Source organism: Lepidochelys kempii, chromosome 9, assembly GCF_965140285.1.
Source record: "Lepidochelys kempii isolate rLepKem1 chromosome 9, rLepKem1.hap1, whole genome shotgun sequence".
In the NCBI taxonomy this organism is placed as follows: domain Eukaryota; kingdom Metazoa; phylum Chordata; order Testudines; family Cheloniidae; genus Lepidochelys; species Lepidochelys kempii.
The window spans coordinates 14,505,453-14,521,179 of NC_136388.1; the positions used below are offsets into that span (position 1 = coordinate 14,505,453).

The 15,727-nt window shown below is 41.7% G+C and overlaps 1 protein-coding gene across 6 annotated transcripts in view; it reads right to left on the minus strand.

Annotated features, from left to right (window-relative positions):
* The window catches only part of NLGN1 (neuroligin 1), a 459,238-nt gene that overhangs the window by 44,929 nt on the left and 398,582 nt on the right, over window positions 1-15,727 (minus strand). The gene's annotated exons all lie outside the window — the stretch shown is intronic.

The following is a 15,727-nucleotide window of genomic DNA, read 5'->3' on the forward strand; positions in this document are numbered from 1 at the left end:
AAAGACCAGGGCCGGCTCTACGCGCCAGCAAAACAAGCAGGTGCTTGGGGTGGCACAGCTCTAGGGGTGGCGTCCCGGCGCTGGCCATGCTGCCCCAGCTCGCCTCTGCTCGGCCTCTGGCTGCTCCCCTGAGCGCGCTGCCGCCTCTCCGCTTCTCCCCTCTCCCTCCCAGGCTTGCCGTGCGTGAAACAGCTGTTTCGCGTGGCAAGCCTGGGAGGGAGGGAGGAGAAGCCGAGTGGCTGTGTGCTCGGGGGAGGCGACGGTGGTGGAGTGGAGGTGAGCTGGGGCAGGAAGCGGTTCCTCTACCCCCCCCCCCGTTACTTCCTGCATTCCCCCCCTGACCCTTGCTCACCTCCACTCTGCCTGCTCCCCTGAATGTGCTGCCTCTCCCTCGCCTGAGAGGCAGGGGGGAGAAGCAGAGCGGCAGCATGTTCAGGGGAGCAGGTGGAGCAGGGGTGAGCGAGGGTGGGTGGTTGTGGGCGGGGGGAGCCGCAGGAAGCAATAGGGGGAATGCGGCATGCCCGGGGGAGGAGGCAGGGCCAGGGATTTGGGGAAGGGGTTGGGAAGGGGCAGAGTTGGGGCAGAGCCGGGGGCGGCGGGTAATGAAAAAATGCGGGGGCGGCCAAAAATTCTTTTTGCGTGCGGCGGCAAAAATCCTAGAGCTGGCCTGTTAGAGACTAACAAATTTATTAGAGCATAAGCTTTCCTGGGCTACGGCCCATTTCATCGGATGTATAGAATGGAACATATAGTAAGAAGATACATATATACATACTGTGACAAAGTTCCTGCTCTACCTTGGTGGGTCTTGTGCTTATTGGTGGATTTGCTTGCTTTGGAGCTTCACGACAGCCCTTAGCTTGGCCGTTTTTCTGAATTCACAGTCCAGGTCAACTCCTCCTGTGTCTGACCAGGAGTTGGGAGGATTTGGGGGGAATCTGGGCATGCCCTCTACTCCGGGTTCCAGCCCAGGGCCCTGTAGAATGCAGCTGTCTAGAGTGCCTCCTGGAACAGCTGTACGACAGCTACAACTCCCTGGGCTACTTCCCCATGGCCTCCTCCCAACACCTTCTTTATCCTCACCATAGGACCTTCCTCCTGGTGTCTGATAATGCTTGTATGCCTCAGTCCTCCAACAGTCTGCGTTCTCACTCTCAGCTCCTAGTGCCTCTTGCTCCCAGCTCCTCGCATGCACCACAAACTGAACCCAGGTGCCCTGATTAGCCTGCCTTAATTGATTCTAGCAGCTTCTTTGTTGGCTGCAAGTGTTCTAATCAGCCTGTCTTAATTGTCTCCAGAAGGTTCCTGATTGTTCTGGAACCTTCCCTGTCACCTTACCCAGGGAAAAGGGACCTACTTAGCCTGGGGCTTATATATCTGCCTTCTGTTACTCTCCTATCAGTGTCCCCGTCAGGTTCCCTTCATTTAACCCTTTGTCCGCACTCCTGTCCCTGTTGTTCATTATTTGTCCCCCGTAATTAATTGGTTTTCCAGGTCCTGCCCACTTCCTGGATCCCAATAAGGTTACTCTCCTATAGACATCTTGCCCGACCCTGTCGCAATACAGAGAAGGTGGAAGTTGCAAACTGTAAGAGGCTAATTAATTAAGATGAGCTATTATCAGTTGGAGAAAAAAACTTTTGTAGTGATAATCAAGATGGCCCATTTAGACAGTTGACAAAAAGGTGTGAGGATACTTAACATGGGGAAGTAGAGTCAATATGTGTAATGACCCAGCCACTCCCAGTCTCCACAAGTACTCCTGTTCTTTTTGCGGATACAGACTAACATGGCTGCTACTCTGGATCTTGGAAAACTTAACTTCCTCTCAATACTAGGCACCTATACTGTCCATTTATTGAAAAAGTCAATTAAAAAGATACTGTACAAGAATTGCTTGCCAAAAGGAGTGTATTGACTGCACTAGAGAATGAATCCCCCCTTTCATAGAATGGTTACAACATGGGCAATTGAAGTGCAAGAGACCCCATCAGTGTTCCTCTTTGACCTGAGATGAGCAATATTTAGAGAAATGCACAGATTCACAAAGTCTGCAGTTGGCATTTTTCGGGTGACATATGAGTCAGGAAAGAAAGTGCATCTTTACTTAGCAGGATATTTAAAGGCCATACCCATTGTCCTTCAAACTCTTCACACAAAAGAGATCCATGTACAAACAACTTCTACTACAGTGATGGGGGAGAAGGACTTTCAAACTTCTTGGGAAAGTTCCATGTAAAAGCCTCTGCAGACTGTGTCAGCCAAGATTCAATATTGCTGTGTTGTGGATGATGCAGACTGGTATATAACAAGGATATGTATATGTGAAAAGCAGAAGGAATGCTGTGAGCAGGGACAAATTCTATATGTAAAATTGAGTGCAACTGCACAAGAGAGATCAGGCGGGTCCCACTTATGGTACGTGGCAGATAGTCAAAAGCTAAAATGTTTCAAAATGAGGTGCCTAAGTTAGGTGACTAAATCTGTAATTAGATCCCAAAATAAAAACAGCCTGATTTTCAGAGATGGGAATGCACAAATTTCACAGCTAGAATTGAGCATGCTTAGATATCTTGGGGATGGGCGTGGTATAAGAACCAGAACAGAATAAAAAAAAAAATACAAGCAGTCAGAGTTCAGATCCTTTTAAAATCAGGCCACTTAGTTAGATGTTTAAATATGGATTGAGCGTCTAACTTTAGACACCCCCATTTGACAATTCTGACCCTCATTCTTACTAAACTTGGTCACACATACAGAAACACACCAAGTATAATACTAAAGTAGGGAAAATCTATACAGTTGATTTGCTTTTTCCATTACATTTGTGAAAGTAAGGTCTTGTCAGGGGTGTGCACAAGGGCCACGACACCCCCTGCCCCCAAATCTCCAGGTGTCCCTGCAGCCCGGAGAGGGAGAAAGCAGCAGGGTGGCTGGCTGCTGGTATAGCTCCTCCTCCCAGCACCCCTACAGCTACAGCCTGCTGCTTCTCCTTCTCTGCTGCTGGAGTTCCATGTGTTGCCTCTGCCTCTGCCTCTACCCCCTGACTCACCTCAGCAGGCGGTCTGCAAAGCAGGCAGCAGCGCTGGGAGTCCTGGGACTACAGCAGCAGGGAAAGAGAAGCAGTAGCTTTAGGGTGCGGGGAGGAGGATCTCAGCTGGCAGCTAGCCACCCTGCTACTTCTTCCCTCCCCAGGCTGCAGGGACACGGAGACACACACACAGAGGTGTCCCAAGAAATCTCGGGGGGTGGGGGGTGGGCCACGCGAACCTTTCATTTGAGTGTGTTTAATGTGTCCCCCCCAAAAGCGGTCAAATTTAAATGCACACCCCTTTGTCTTGTCCACATGGCAAGTTTCAGTCACATGGTATGAGCTATTTCCCCTTTTTTTTAAAAACAATTCAACTAAGTTTTGTTTTTTTTAAATAAGCAAGTTTTTTGGTATTTAAACAATAGAGGTCTACGTCCTTCAGTAATTTAACTGTAAAATTGAGTTAAAAATACCATTATCGGTGGTGTCACACCTTTTTTTCACCCTGACTCTATTCCAAATATTATGTTCTCATTTACTGAACCCCGTGGATTATTAAAGTCACCTAGTTGCAAATTGGCTTTCCTCCCAAACTAATAGTGTGGAGACTCTCTTTCTAAAACAAATGTAATATTAAAATGCAGAAAAGTGACCTAAAAATGGCCCTTGAGGGCAGGCCTGCAATCTCCTGGATCACATTTTCCTTATTCCCTCATTTGTTAAGTTTCGCAACATCAGTTTTTATATTGTTGCTATTTTATTCAGTCCAAATGGTTACTGAATAGTAATGAACTGTCTCTCTTTGACAAATGAGTTATTGTTTGATATATTACATTAGGGATGTAGAGAATAAACTACTTACAAGACACTAGATATTTGTATAAAATACATTTACATAATACTACACTATTAGTGTAATGAGCTCCCTTATCTGGAAATAAATAGGGGTTGTAATAAATATAGATTTTGCCACTTTTACAACTGTATTATGAACCTTCTGAAATAAGCTTTCTGGAAGTTAAAAGGAAAATGGTTACCTTGTCTTACACATACCTTTGAATGTTGATGTTTTACCCAACACTAGTTATTTCAGACAACCTTATCTATACTACAACTACAATAGTGTTCAGGAACCCAATTACATCAAGGTACCCCCCAAGGTGGCTACAAAATGGTCTCACTTTGTAGTGCAAAACTGAACAATTTTTTTCAACTGAATAGTAAATTCACCAAAAAATGCAGTTTAGAGATGACCAAAACTATTCACAAATTTGGGTAGGATCTGGGGAAAAGTTTTGACCAAATAAAAACGAGGACTTTTTTTTTGAAAATGTTGAAACTAACTGTTTCTAAATGAAATTTCAATTATTTTAAAACGTTACTTCAAAACAGTTTCATTTTGAAAAATGTTGTTTCCAAATAATGTTTGACACATTTCATTCCACACAACAAAATTTATTTTTTTCATTTGAATGACAAATATCCCGTGCTCCAAAATTCAATTTTGATTCAATCCAAAAGTATTTTAAAAAAATCAGTTTGGCCACCAAACCGAAAAAAATCAATTATTCACTCAGCTCTAATGTAGCATTAATCAGGGGCTGGATCATCTCATTCCCACATGACTGATCTACACAGACATGAATAGTCCTATTAACTCACATAAGTAAGGGTTTTGCAGGCTTGGTCTCTCTCATGCTAGAAGCTTGCTCAAAAAGTAAACTATCTTGTTGATCAGTGCCTGAGTTCCAAGAAGAAGAAAGATCTTTATAAAGGAATAAATAAAAAGTGGAACTAATGTATTCCAAAGCATGCACTAACAAGCAAAACTTACTGGAAAATGAGAGACACGTAATAAATGATCATTTGGATACAGTGGTCAGCATGATAGCTCTTCGTAGAATCATTAGGCAAGAATCTTGCAATCTATTCTGTTTAGTTTTCAATTACATTTTTACACTTGCACACAGTGAACCACCTCCCAGGAGAAAATATGGGAAACTCCATATTCAACTCTAGAGTAGACTAGCTGCTGGCATTATAAACCCTGTGTCATGTAATGCTGCTGAGAGACACTGTGGTTAATGTGCTGGAGGCCACTTTACATTAGCATTCTCTCCGTTACTACCACTGATGTTAGTGCCAGCTCTGGGACATTTCAAAAGGAAAAGAGTCAAAGGTAGACACCCCACCCCTTTGCACATCTACTCAGGCCCAAAGTATGTAAAGAAATTCATTGGTGGACACCATTTTCAGAAAATTGCTTCCACAGACTTTAATCATGCAGGCCTCACTAAGCTTTGAATACATGATCATTTTACCGAGTACAGTACTTTATCTATTTATGTAAGTTATTCTTTTTAATTGGAACTCAAATAGCACTTTATATTTATCTCCATTAATTGGAGTTGAAAAAGTTTCAATTGCAGGATCTTCCCCATTCATAATCTATTTTTTCTAGGATGTATCCTTCCCACAAACATTTTTTTCTCATCTTATAATCCTTCACTGTGCAGTGAATTTTCTATTGAATATTTGGGAGTGTCAGTTTTGGACTACAAGCATGGCAGAAGAGAAAAGCAGAGAGAGAGAAAAAATAGTGCAAATGTTTTGAAAAGAATGGCTTAAAAAGACTGCAGTTTTCAACACTGATGGTCCAAAGCACTACACTTTACAATAGTGCTATTATAGCAGTGTTTTGGCTCATTATGTTTATAAGGCTGGAACTGAATAAAACAGAATAAAATATAACAGCAACAAATAAATAAAATCAACATGCCAAGCATGATGAAATGCAATATCTTGAAGTGAAATGAGCTGGAACTGGAATTCTTCTTTTTACGCTTTTTATTAGATATGACCTTGCAATAAATATCATCAGTAGCATTAATAATGATTTTAGAGATATACAGAACACTCAGAATATGAAATCTTGAGAGTTGTCCATCATCTGCCTACCATTGAACAAGTAAGTCTATCATTTTAATATCATTTATGAAGCAAGCATGTCTGAAGCACATTGTTTCTGGTCAGCCATTGTTCTGATGATGTAATACATCAACTGAGCAAAGGGTCTCTGATGATATATTATGACAGTATATCATCAGAATGACACTGTGCTCTGTAACACATGATTACTATGATACATAAGAGGTAAGGGGAAAACAAGTAAGAAGAGGCTGTGCTCTGGGACTGCTTCCCAGGCAGTGTAGGCTGTACAAGGTGGTTGACCAGACAGAAAGCAACTGGAAAGAAAGGTTGGGAAGGGGAAAAAAAGAAGTAAAATCTAGGGAAGTGGGTGACAAAGTTGGGGTGGAGGGCGGGGGAATGGGAAAGGCATAGATAGGGGAGTCACTCTGTAGACATGGAAGGAAAACATTGTCAAGGTTTTTGTGTGACCATCACTATTGCTTCTCAGCAATACACTTAGGACTGGCACCACAAGGCAGGCTAGTTCACAAGGCGTAAAAAACAGAGTAATATAGACTATGCAGAAATGTTAAAAATAGTGGCAATAACGAAAGTGTTCAAACATAGAAAAATACTGGTGATTTTGGAAATTACCATATTATGATGACACAGAATGAGGACTACAATTTCATGTGAGAGGAAAAAAAGCAGGAGCACATAAACTCTTTAAAAGCAAAGATCCTGTCCACACATAATCATTCTTTAGTAATTAGGCCTGAGGGAGCTGATATGCACAAAACATGAAGTAAGTGGAATATTTTCTAAATAGTTTTGGAGGTGGGCTGGAGCCAAAACCACAGATCTGAACTCCCTAGACTTGGAAAAAGGTCTGAATTTGATCCAAAGTAGCAGATACTAACTCTCTGGAAGTTTTCTGAGTCCCTCTAATTTGCCTTTCACAAAGGACAACCGGGAAGTTTGGTATAGACCAAAGGATTTGAGAGATACAGAAAGATTTGGATGGCAGTGTCATTCTTTGTCAACAAAAATATTCCTAGCTTTGTGACCTCTGTTATGCTTGCAAAATTTTGAGCAGCATGTAGGCCCCTTACTCCTGTATATGGGAGTTCTGAGTTGGCCTGAAAGATCCTTTGACACTTGGATATTAAGCTTCCCTGCATCTGGGAATGCAAAGCAGATCAAAGGGACTCACTGAAAACTTTTAAATCCAGAACTTCAGAGTTGAAGAGAGGGTGCCTGAATTCTGATCTCTCAACTGGGCCTTCACATATCTTGGCTCCTCTCTTGTGCATGTGGGCTACTAAACTGCTTAAGTGTGTGTGGGGCCCAATGAACTATTCATCCCATTCAGCTGTTGCTTCAGAGCTTTCATCTGGTCTGAGAGCTTTCAAGTGACTTTGGCTGCTTGGCCCCCTGTCACTTAGCCAGTGAGATGCTGACTTTCAAGCTAGGATATTGGTCCTTTGCACTCTCGCTGTGATACTTGGCTCAGTGTGGAGTAAGGCCAGCCAGGAGCACTCTAGCCAACCTCCTGCCTACACAGCCTCAGAATCTGGATTTGGACCTTTATTTATAGCTATTATTCACCACATATATTTTTAGAAAGCAAATATTAATAAGAACAGATTCAAGTTCTTCTTAGCAAACTATTTGCAAGAGCAGTACTAACAGAGCGCCTGTCAGATTTTTATGAGTGCAAGGCTGTGTAGAAGATGAAACTTATTTCATAATGTAATTGGACAATCTGCTAGAGAGTAGGGTTGCCAGTTGTCCATTTTTCGACTGGTACACCCGGTCGAAAAGGGACCCTGCTGGCAGTGCTGACTGGGCCATTAAAAGGCCGGTCGGCAGTGCAGTGGGACTAAGGCAGGCTCCCTGCCTGCCTTGGCTCTGTGTGGCTCCCAAAAGCAGTGGCATGTCCCAGCCAGGGGGCTCCACAAGCTGTCCCCACCTCAAGCACTGGCTCTGCAGCTCCCATTGGCTGGAAACCGTGGCCAATGGGAGTTGCACAGGTGGCACCTGTGGATGGGGCATCGTGTGCCATGTGGAGCCACCTGGCCGCACCTCCGCATCGGAGCTGGAGATGGACATGCTGCTGCTTCCAGGAGCTGCTTGAGGTAAGCGCCACCTGGAGCCTGCATCCCACACCCACTGCCCCAGCCCTGAGACCCCTCCCACTCTCTGAGCCCCTCTATCCCAGCCTGGAGCCCCCTCCTGCATCCCAAACCCCTCATCCCCAACCCCACCCCAGAGCCCACACCCCCAGCCGAGAGCCTGTACCCCCTCCCATACCCTAATCCTCTGCCTCAGCCCAGAGCCCCTCCCATACTCCAAACCCCTCGGCTCCCCCCCAGCCCAGAGCCCCCTCCTGCACCCCAAAATCCTCATCCTTGACCCCACCGCAGAGCCCGCCCCCCCAGCTGGAGCCCTCAACGCCTCCTGCACCTCAACCCCCTGAGCCAGCCCAGTGAAAATGAGTGAGTGAGTGAAGCTGGGGAGAACAGGGAGAGCGAGTGACAGAAGGAGATGGGGATGGAATGAGTGGGGGGAGGGGTCTCAGAGGAGGGGCGGGGGCGTTCAGTTTTGTGCGAGAAGAAAGTTGGCAACTCTACTAGAGCAGCACCAAGTTACTTATTCTGTTATGCCAAATTTTTCCAAAGTGCCTACTTTTGAGTCCCTCTTTAGATGCCTAGTGCTGGATTTTCAAAAGGTGCAGATCAGCAGCATCTCCAATTGACTTCAACTGGAATTGCAGTTGATAAGTTCTTCTGAAAACCAGGCCCAAGGTCTCTCAAGGCAGAGACTCAAAAGTTGAGGCAATCACAAACAGTGAACATCTTTGAAATTTGTGGCCATATTTCTCTGGTGGAATGCTTTCCTCCAGTTCCTATGACGGAGGAATGACCTTCTGAACACGAAAGCTAGTGTGAATCAATTAATATAAACTTCCCTTCTCTGAAGCACCTTTCTGCACAAGTGTTGTGCTTGTTTCTGATTACAAGATGCCAACTTACCTGTTTCTTCATATGTACATAATATATATGCACCTTACAGGTTGGATCCTTGTAGAAGGTGGTAAAGAATAAAAGAAGGAAAACTCCAGGGCGAGAATAAGCAGGGCAGACTTTTCATTTTAGTATCTTATCAGGCTAGGATCACAAGGTGGGTGATGGAATAAACCAATGAAGCCACTACTATGGTACTGTCATTTACCTTATGAGCAGCAAAAGCAGGTGGACTCTCAATGGTTTAATTAAGGAGAAGTTCCAGAAAATATTGTTTAATAGAAAAGGAGAACATAAATATGGAAAAAGGAGATTTTATATATATATATGAAGACGTGTATATTTCCATCTCTCGAGGGATCAGCTGTCTTGTAATTGTACAGTATTTGAAAATTCATATGTAAGGAAAAAAAGTTTCCCTTAGTCTCCACTGATTACTTTTTTGGGACTTCAGCCTTAATAATAAGTGACTTAGTCTCATCTCTAAATTGCGTGCTTGGTAGTGATAGAAAGTATTTGAGAAGGCAGCTAGAGCAGATGAGTTTTGAAACTCTCTACACAGCATGAGAAACCTCATCTTCATGTTATTTGGGCTGTTCAAAGATAGAATATAGTTAAAGATGTAGTAGATCCCTACTGTGACACCACAACAACCTGCAGGGGGGCTCACTGCAGCAATGAATGAAAACTTTATTATTATGAGCTACTTTAACTATATATTTTCCCTCCAACTGACAATATTTTCCCTACTACAGATCATTCTTGAGGAAGTCCAGAACATTGTTTTATTTCCCATTTAAGCTAACCCCTTTGTTGCATTTGCAGTCCATACTAATGCCGTACCGCACATCACTTCACCCCAACTGTTAACAGAATTATAACACAATGAAATTTAAGTGGGTTTTTTTTGTGTGTGGTTCAATTATAGCCACTATTTTCAGAATTTTGCAATATATTGTTCTTAACTTGCATAATTAGCACAATTCATATCCCCACAGATTAGCACCCAGCATCTGTACAACCACAAGCATTGTATCCAGTCTCTTACATAATCCACTGGTGAACAAAAACGTCTGTAACCCACACACCTTCTGGGTGTGGTGTTCTATCCCATCTTGTGGCACCAAGACCACTTAGAGAGAGAGAGAGACTAATGAGTCTGCTCTAGAGTTTTAGCTAAGAGGCATATGGCTTTTAGTTCAAGTGGAAGAGGCTCATGCATTTAGTTCCAGAGGTCCCAGGTTCAATCCTGCCCTCTGACAACCGGGGTCTGTCGGTGTTACAAGTGGGGGCTCGTCTGTGATTTCAAGTGGGAAATGTCTGAAGCTCAGGACACACTTCCTCAGTTAGGGGAAGTATGTAATCCACACACCTTCTGGGTGTGGTGTTTTGTCCCATCTAGAGTGGCACCAAGACCACTTAGCGAGAGAGAGATTTATGAGTCTGCTCTACAGCTTTAGCTAAGAGACATATGGCTTTTAGTTCATGCAGTAGAGACTCATGCATTTAGCTCCAGAGGTCCCAGGTTTGATCCTGCCTGCCGATGACCGGGATCTGTCAGCATTACACGTCATTATAGCATGAATCTGATATTGTGATTGTCTGTCATCGCTGCAAAGCAGGTACATGCGTTAAACCTGCAGATTAATCCATGCTTATTAGGCAACCATCAAACCTGAGACCACCCAAAGTATCCCAAATGTAATGAGCACAATTCTACTCTACCTTTATAATCCTATATGCAGTTCCAATAAGCAAATGAGACAAAGGTCAGTCTCATGAGTGGTGGGTTAAAATAGGTGTCTTTGTAGAATTAATACTTTGTATATAATCAACTTTGAGTCATATTCTGCCATCCTTTCTCATGTTCAGCTGTACTTTACTTCACAAATTTTACCTTAGTTCGGCTACTTGCAGAGTAAGATAACTCTCAACCAGAATAAGGGTAGCAGAATATGGACTTTATGTTAGGAAAACTGTAAGGTGACATGATTAAACACTAAAAGCCAGGAAATGCCACAGCTACAATTGCAAGTGTTTTAGAATGGAAACATTTATGCAGCCCTAATTTTAAAGGTGTTTTTTAGCTTCCCTTAACATTTACAAATATGGATAACAGAAGGTTTTAAATGACTTTTCTTAATCAAACTGGGTTTTCTGGTTTGTTTTTGATTTTTTGCCCAGGTTGATCTGAATTTGAGGCCTATGTTTAAAAAGTGGCTTTATACTCGCCTGGTGGTAATTTGTGCTAATTTTAAGTACTACAGTAGAACCTCAAAGTTACAGACACCAGAGTTATGAACTGACCGGTCAACCACACACCCCATTTGGAAATGGAAGAATGCAATCAGGCAGCTACAGAGACAAAAATTAAAAAAGCAAATACAGTATAGTGCTGTGTTAAATGTAAATTATTTTTTTTAAAAAGGGAAAGTTAAAGAAAAGATTTGACAGGTAAAGATACTGTTTCTGTTCTTGTTTCATTTAAATTAAAATGGCTAAAAGCAGCATTTTTCTTCTGCCTAGTAAAGTCTCAAATCTGTATTAAGTCAAAGTTCAGCTGTAAACTTTTGAAAGAACAACCATAATGTTTTGTTCAGAGTTACGAACATTTCAGAGTTACAAACAACCTCCATTCCTGAGGCGTTCATAACTCTGATGCTCTATTGTATGTAAATCACACAGATGTAACAGTGAGTCTTCCTTATATTGCCTTATGAAAAAGTTTGCAAGCATACTTGCACTATATATATTGCTTACAAATGGCGTGCTGTCCTCCTGACAAACCATCTGTGGCAAATCGCTGTAATAATCTCTAGCAGCACTGCAGCTTAAGAGTCATACCATCAAACACTCTACCTCAAAGACTAACATCTAGGCTCAAAATTCCAAATATTGCGGCCTAATAAAAATTTAAACAGTCTGAGATCCTCTCCTGGGATCAGCTGTCAAACATCTCTTGAAAGGAAGAGGCAAACAGCCTCCACCCTAGAGTATAAATGCCTTTGTCTTTGAAAAAAAGAAAAAGAAAAAGACACAGCAAGGGGTGTTTTTTTCACTGAAAAATATATACAAGATACCCTTTTTGATATTAAAATGATAGATTTTTGATCTTTTCTCAAAAACTATGGCAGGGATAGTCATTCTAAACATTAGGATCCTATTTATAAAGAAAAAAACAACAACCCATAGTTATCTTTTTTCTACTGTTTTTTAATATCCACTGTTTTTGTTGATCTTTCTCAAGACTTGTATGTACAATCATTCCATTAGTGTTGCACAGAAAACCTTCCACTGACGTCTGCTCTAAACCTAATCTGCCCTGCTAAGTAGCCATGTTTCGCAAGGCCCTGCCTCCCTCCAAGAAAGAACAAAGTTCATTTTAGTTCAGTGACATTTCAGATTTTGTTGTTTTCTTCTAATCAAACCTCATCACAGATATTTCATTCATGTTTTGGTAAATCTTCTTGTCAGAGTATGCTTGGGAGGCTAATTCCCCAACAATCTCCTGTGGAAGGAGAACATTAACAGAATTAGAATATCTACAGTTTAGGCATCATTTGCTCCTTCTAAACCATGAATGAAGGACTCCTCCCGCACACATACCACTCCCTCAAATTCTACAACTTAAATTATGAATTTCTGTATTATTTCCACATCAGCACTCTCTTTTAAAGAATATTTTAAGATAATGCTAATAACCTAGGTTCAAGAAATGCCAAATAAATCTACCCACTTTATTAAGCCTGTTAAAATTATTTTGAAAGTGAAATAAATTAAATGCAGTGTTGCTCTTTTTTGTATCTGGAAGAGACGTACAGCTGGACTTGGTTTAATGAGAATTTATGAGAGACATACTAAAACCTCAGCTCTAAGCATTTCCAAATCTCAAGGAGGTGCACTAAAACTTTCAAATGCCAATATATTGATCAATTAAGATCACATTTAGTGGTAAAATTATTGACTGATGCTCATCTGAAGTTTCAAACCAAAGGGAATGATACAGGGTTTCAAATGCACTAGAAAGAGTCCATGAGCCAGATAGAAAGCACTATCTAGGAATAATCAACAATGTTTACCAAAGTTTGCAAACATTATTTATTTTGAGTATTAAGGGTAAAAGACAGTCATGCTGCTGCACTTTCAGATACTTTTATTACACAGTAATACAGTCAGTGAATTCCTTGAATTCCCTCCCACAATGATGAGATTCGAAGGGACATTAAAAACTAAAGTCTACGCTACACAACATTAAAGATCTCAGAGTATCATGGAATCACAGAATATCAGGGTTGGAAGGGACCTCAGGAGGTCATCTAGTCCAATCCCCTGCTCAAAGCAGGACCAATCCCCAATTAAATCATCCCAGCCAGGGCTTTGTCAAGCCTGACCTTAAAAACTTCTAAGGAAGGAGATTCTACCACCTCCGTAGGTAACGCATTCCAGTGCTTCACCAGCCTCCTAGTGAAAAAGTTTTTCCTAATATCCAACCTAAACCTCCCCCACTGCAACTTGAGACCATTACTCCTTGTCCTGTCCTCTTCTACCACTGAGGATCTGAGTATGTTCATAACAGTAGGGTTTACCCTGTATTTGTAGCCAAAACTGTACATTTTTGCAGCATGCTGTGTACCAGAGCTCTGGCCCAATGCACACTGAAATTAGGGGAAATACATTAATTCCAAGGCCACTGGACTAGGACCCAGTTAGTTCCTGTCCTCCACCACAAAGTTGGCAGCTACATTTAAATACTGCTGTATGTGTAGATGTAAATTAATTTAGGATTCTTTGGAATGAAATGTCCTATATAAATGTAAGGCACTTCAGTATTGGATATATAGGACAACATCAAGTTATTCAGCATTACTCAAACAGGGATAGCCAGTTTCTGGGGCACTAAGAGATGATGGCGCTTTTTCCGCCTCACAAAACAGATGAGGGCAAGGCTCTTTCAGCAAAATAGAACTGCTTTTATGCCTCTTCCAGTTAGCCATATTAAGGCTGATAACATCACAAGACTTCTCAGAAACTCACTGGCACTTTATTTCTCTAGTTCAATTGCATTTCAGCTGAGTTTGGAGAAAAATCACTTTGAAGCTTCAGTTACTTTTCACTCTGAAGCACTAAGTTTGATCTGTTCAAAGTAAAGTGATTGCAGAAACAATTAAAACTATTTCAGGAAAAAACAGTGTCATGTTAGTCAGAAATTCTCAGTCGTGATGAAAGTATATCCTCGAAAGTATCACAATTATATAGGCCACACTATAATACTATTAGGACTTGCCAAAAAACAGATTTAGGTATGAGCTGCAGTTGATCATGAAGTTAGAGAGAAAACTGAAATTACTAAATCTGGTCTCTACTTTCTCTTCACATTGAGAACAGAGTCCAGGAAAGAGGAGCTTCAACATTAGTGAGGTCAGGCACAACCTCTTTTGCTACATGTCCTTTAGAGATAGGATTTTCTTGGCTTGTCATATTAGATAATTTCTGTACTCCAACCATCACCTTCAGAAGGGATTTTGTTAACTCACCCTGTGCTTGATATATTCAGATTCAATGCATTTTAGCTGACCGTGGCTAATTTCACCATATCTATTCACTCAGCCCTAAGGCAAAAGCATGAAGTTTGTTCCTTATACTTGGACAAAATTCACCAAATACAATGCAAATGATCCTTGTAAATGTGTATGAAGCAGTAAGTATTTCTTTGATGGCTGTGAATAGGTTTGCAATTAACACACATATATGTTCGCAAGAAATGAAAGTTCACCTCTTGAAGAAGACACCTGTACAATAATCTTAAGTGGCATCTGTGTGGAAATCTATTTTCTGACTCAGGTGCAGTCTTGAGGCAGTAGGGCTTCCAACAGTTAAAGAGTCATCCAGAGCCCAGTTGCTGCTTTAAAAAGAAAAATATCCAAAATTTGTAATCATGGGTGTGCTATTGATAACAGTGATCCACATGCACCAACAGTCACTGTTTCTAATGCATGGAGATGCAGAAGACAAGGTAGGAAAATTATACCATCATGAGCTCAGATGACAGCAGTAATAACTCCTGTAGCTCAAATGTAATATTTGGGTGACTTTATCTAAAGAATTGTTATTAGCAACACAGTGAGCATGGCACTTTATAGACACAGATCTGCTGGCACGAGCAATACTTGTTGTAATGACACAGAAAAATGTGGTCAAAGAAAGGCCATCTCAAGAGATATCGTGTACTGTGTCCTTTACATATTAAAGCATTCTGGATGTTAATCTGAGCAAATTTTTTTTATTTTGAAGATTATAAAATGATTAAATATGTGTCTGGAAAAATGAACACAATGTAGTTTTTCAGAGCCAAAAAGAAAGACTTTCTCCAAAACAAACCATCCTCCCTAGGACACCCCCCCCCCCCTTTAGCTTTAAAAAATGTTCGAAGAAAAGAGATGAAACCTCTGCTGTCCTTTAAAGGTTAGGCCTTCCCAGTGGAAGTGAATCCTAGAGTCTAAGGCCTCCAATAAAAATGAATGGGCATCAACCCCTTGAAGTTTCTAACTAGGCTTTGTTAGGACAAACACTGCACATGATCTCAGCTGCTGAGGTGGCATATGGAAAGGAAGGTGGTCTCTCAAACAGGATTCCAGTTGTGCAATTGCATGTAGCATAGCAAAAAAGCAGTTTAGGTTTACTTGGTGATTGCCTGTTCTGTTCATTCCCTCTGGGGCACCTGGCATTGGCCATTGTTGGAAGACAGGATAATGGGCTAGAT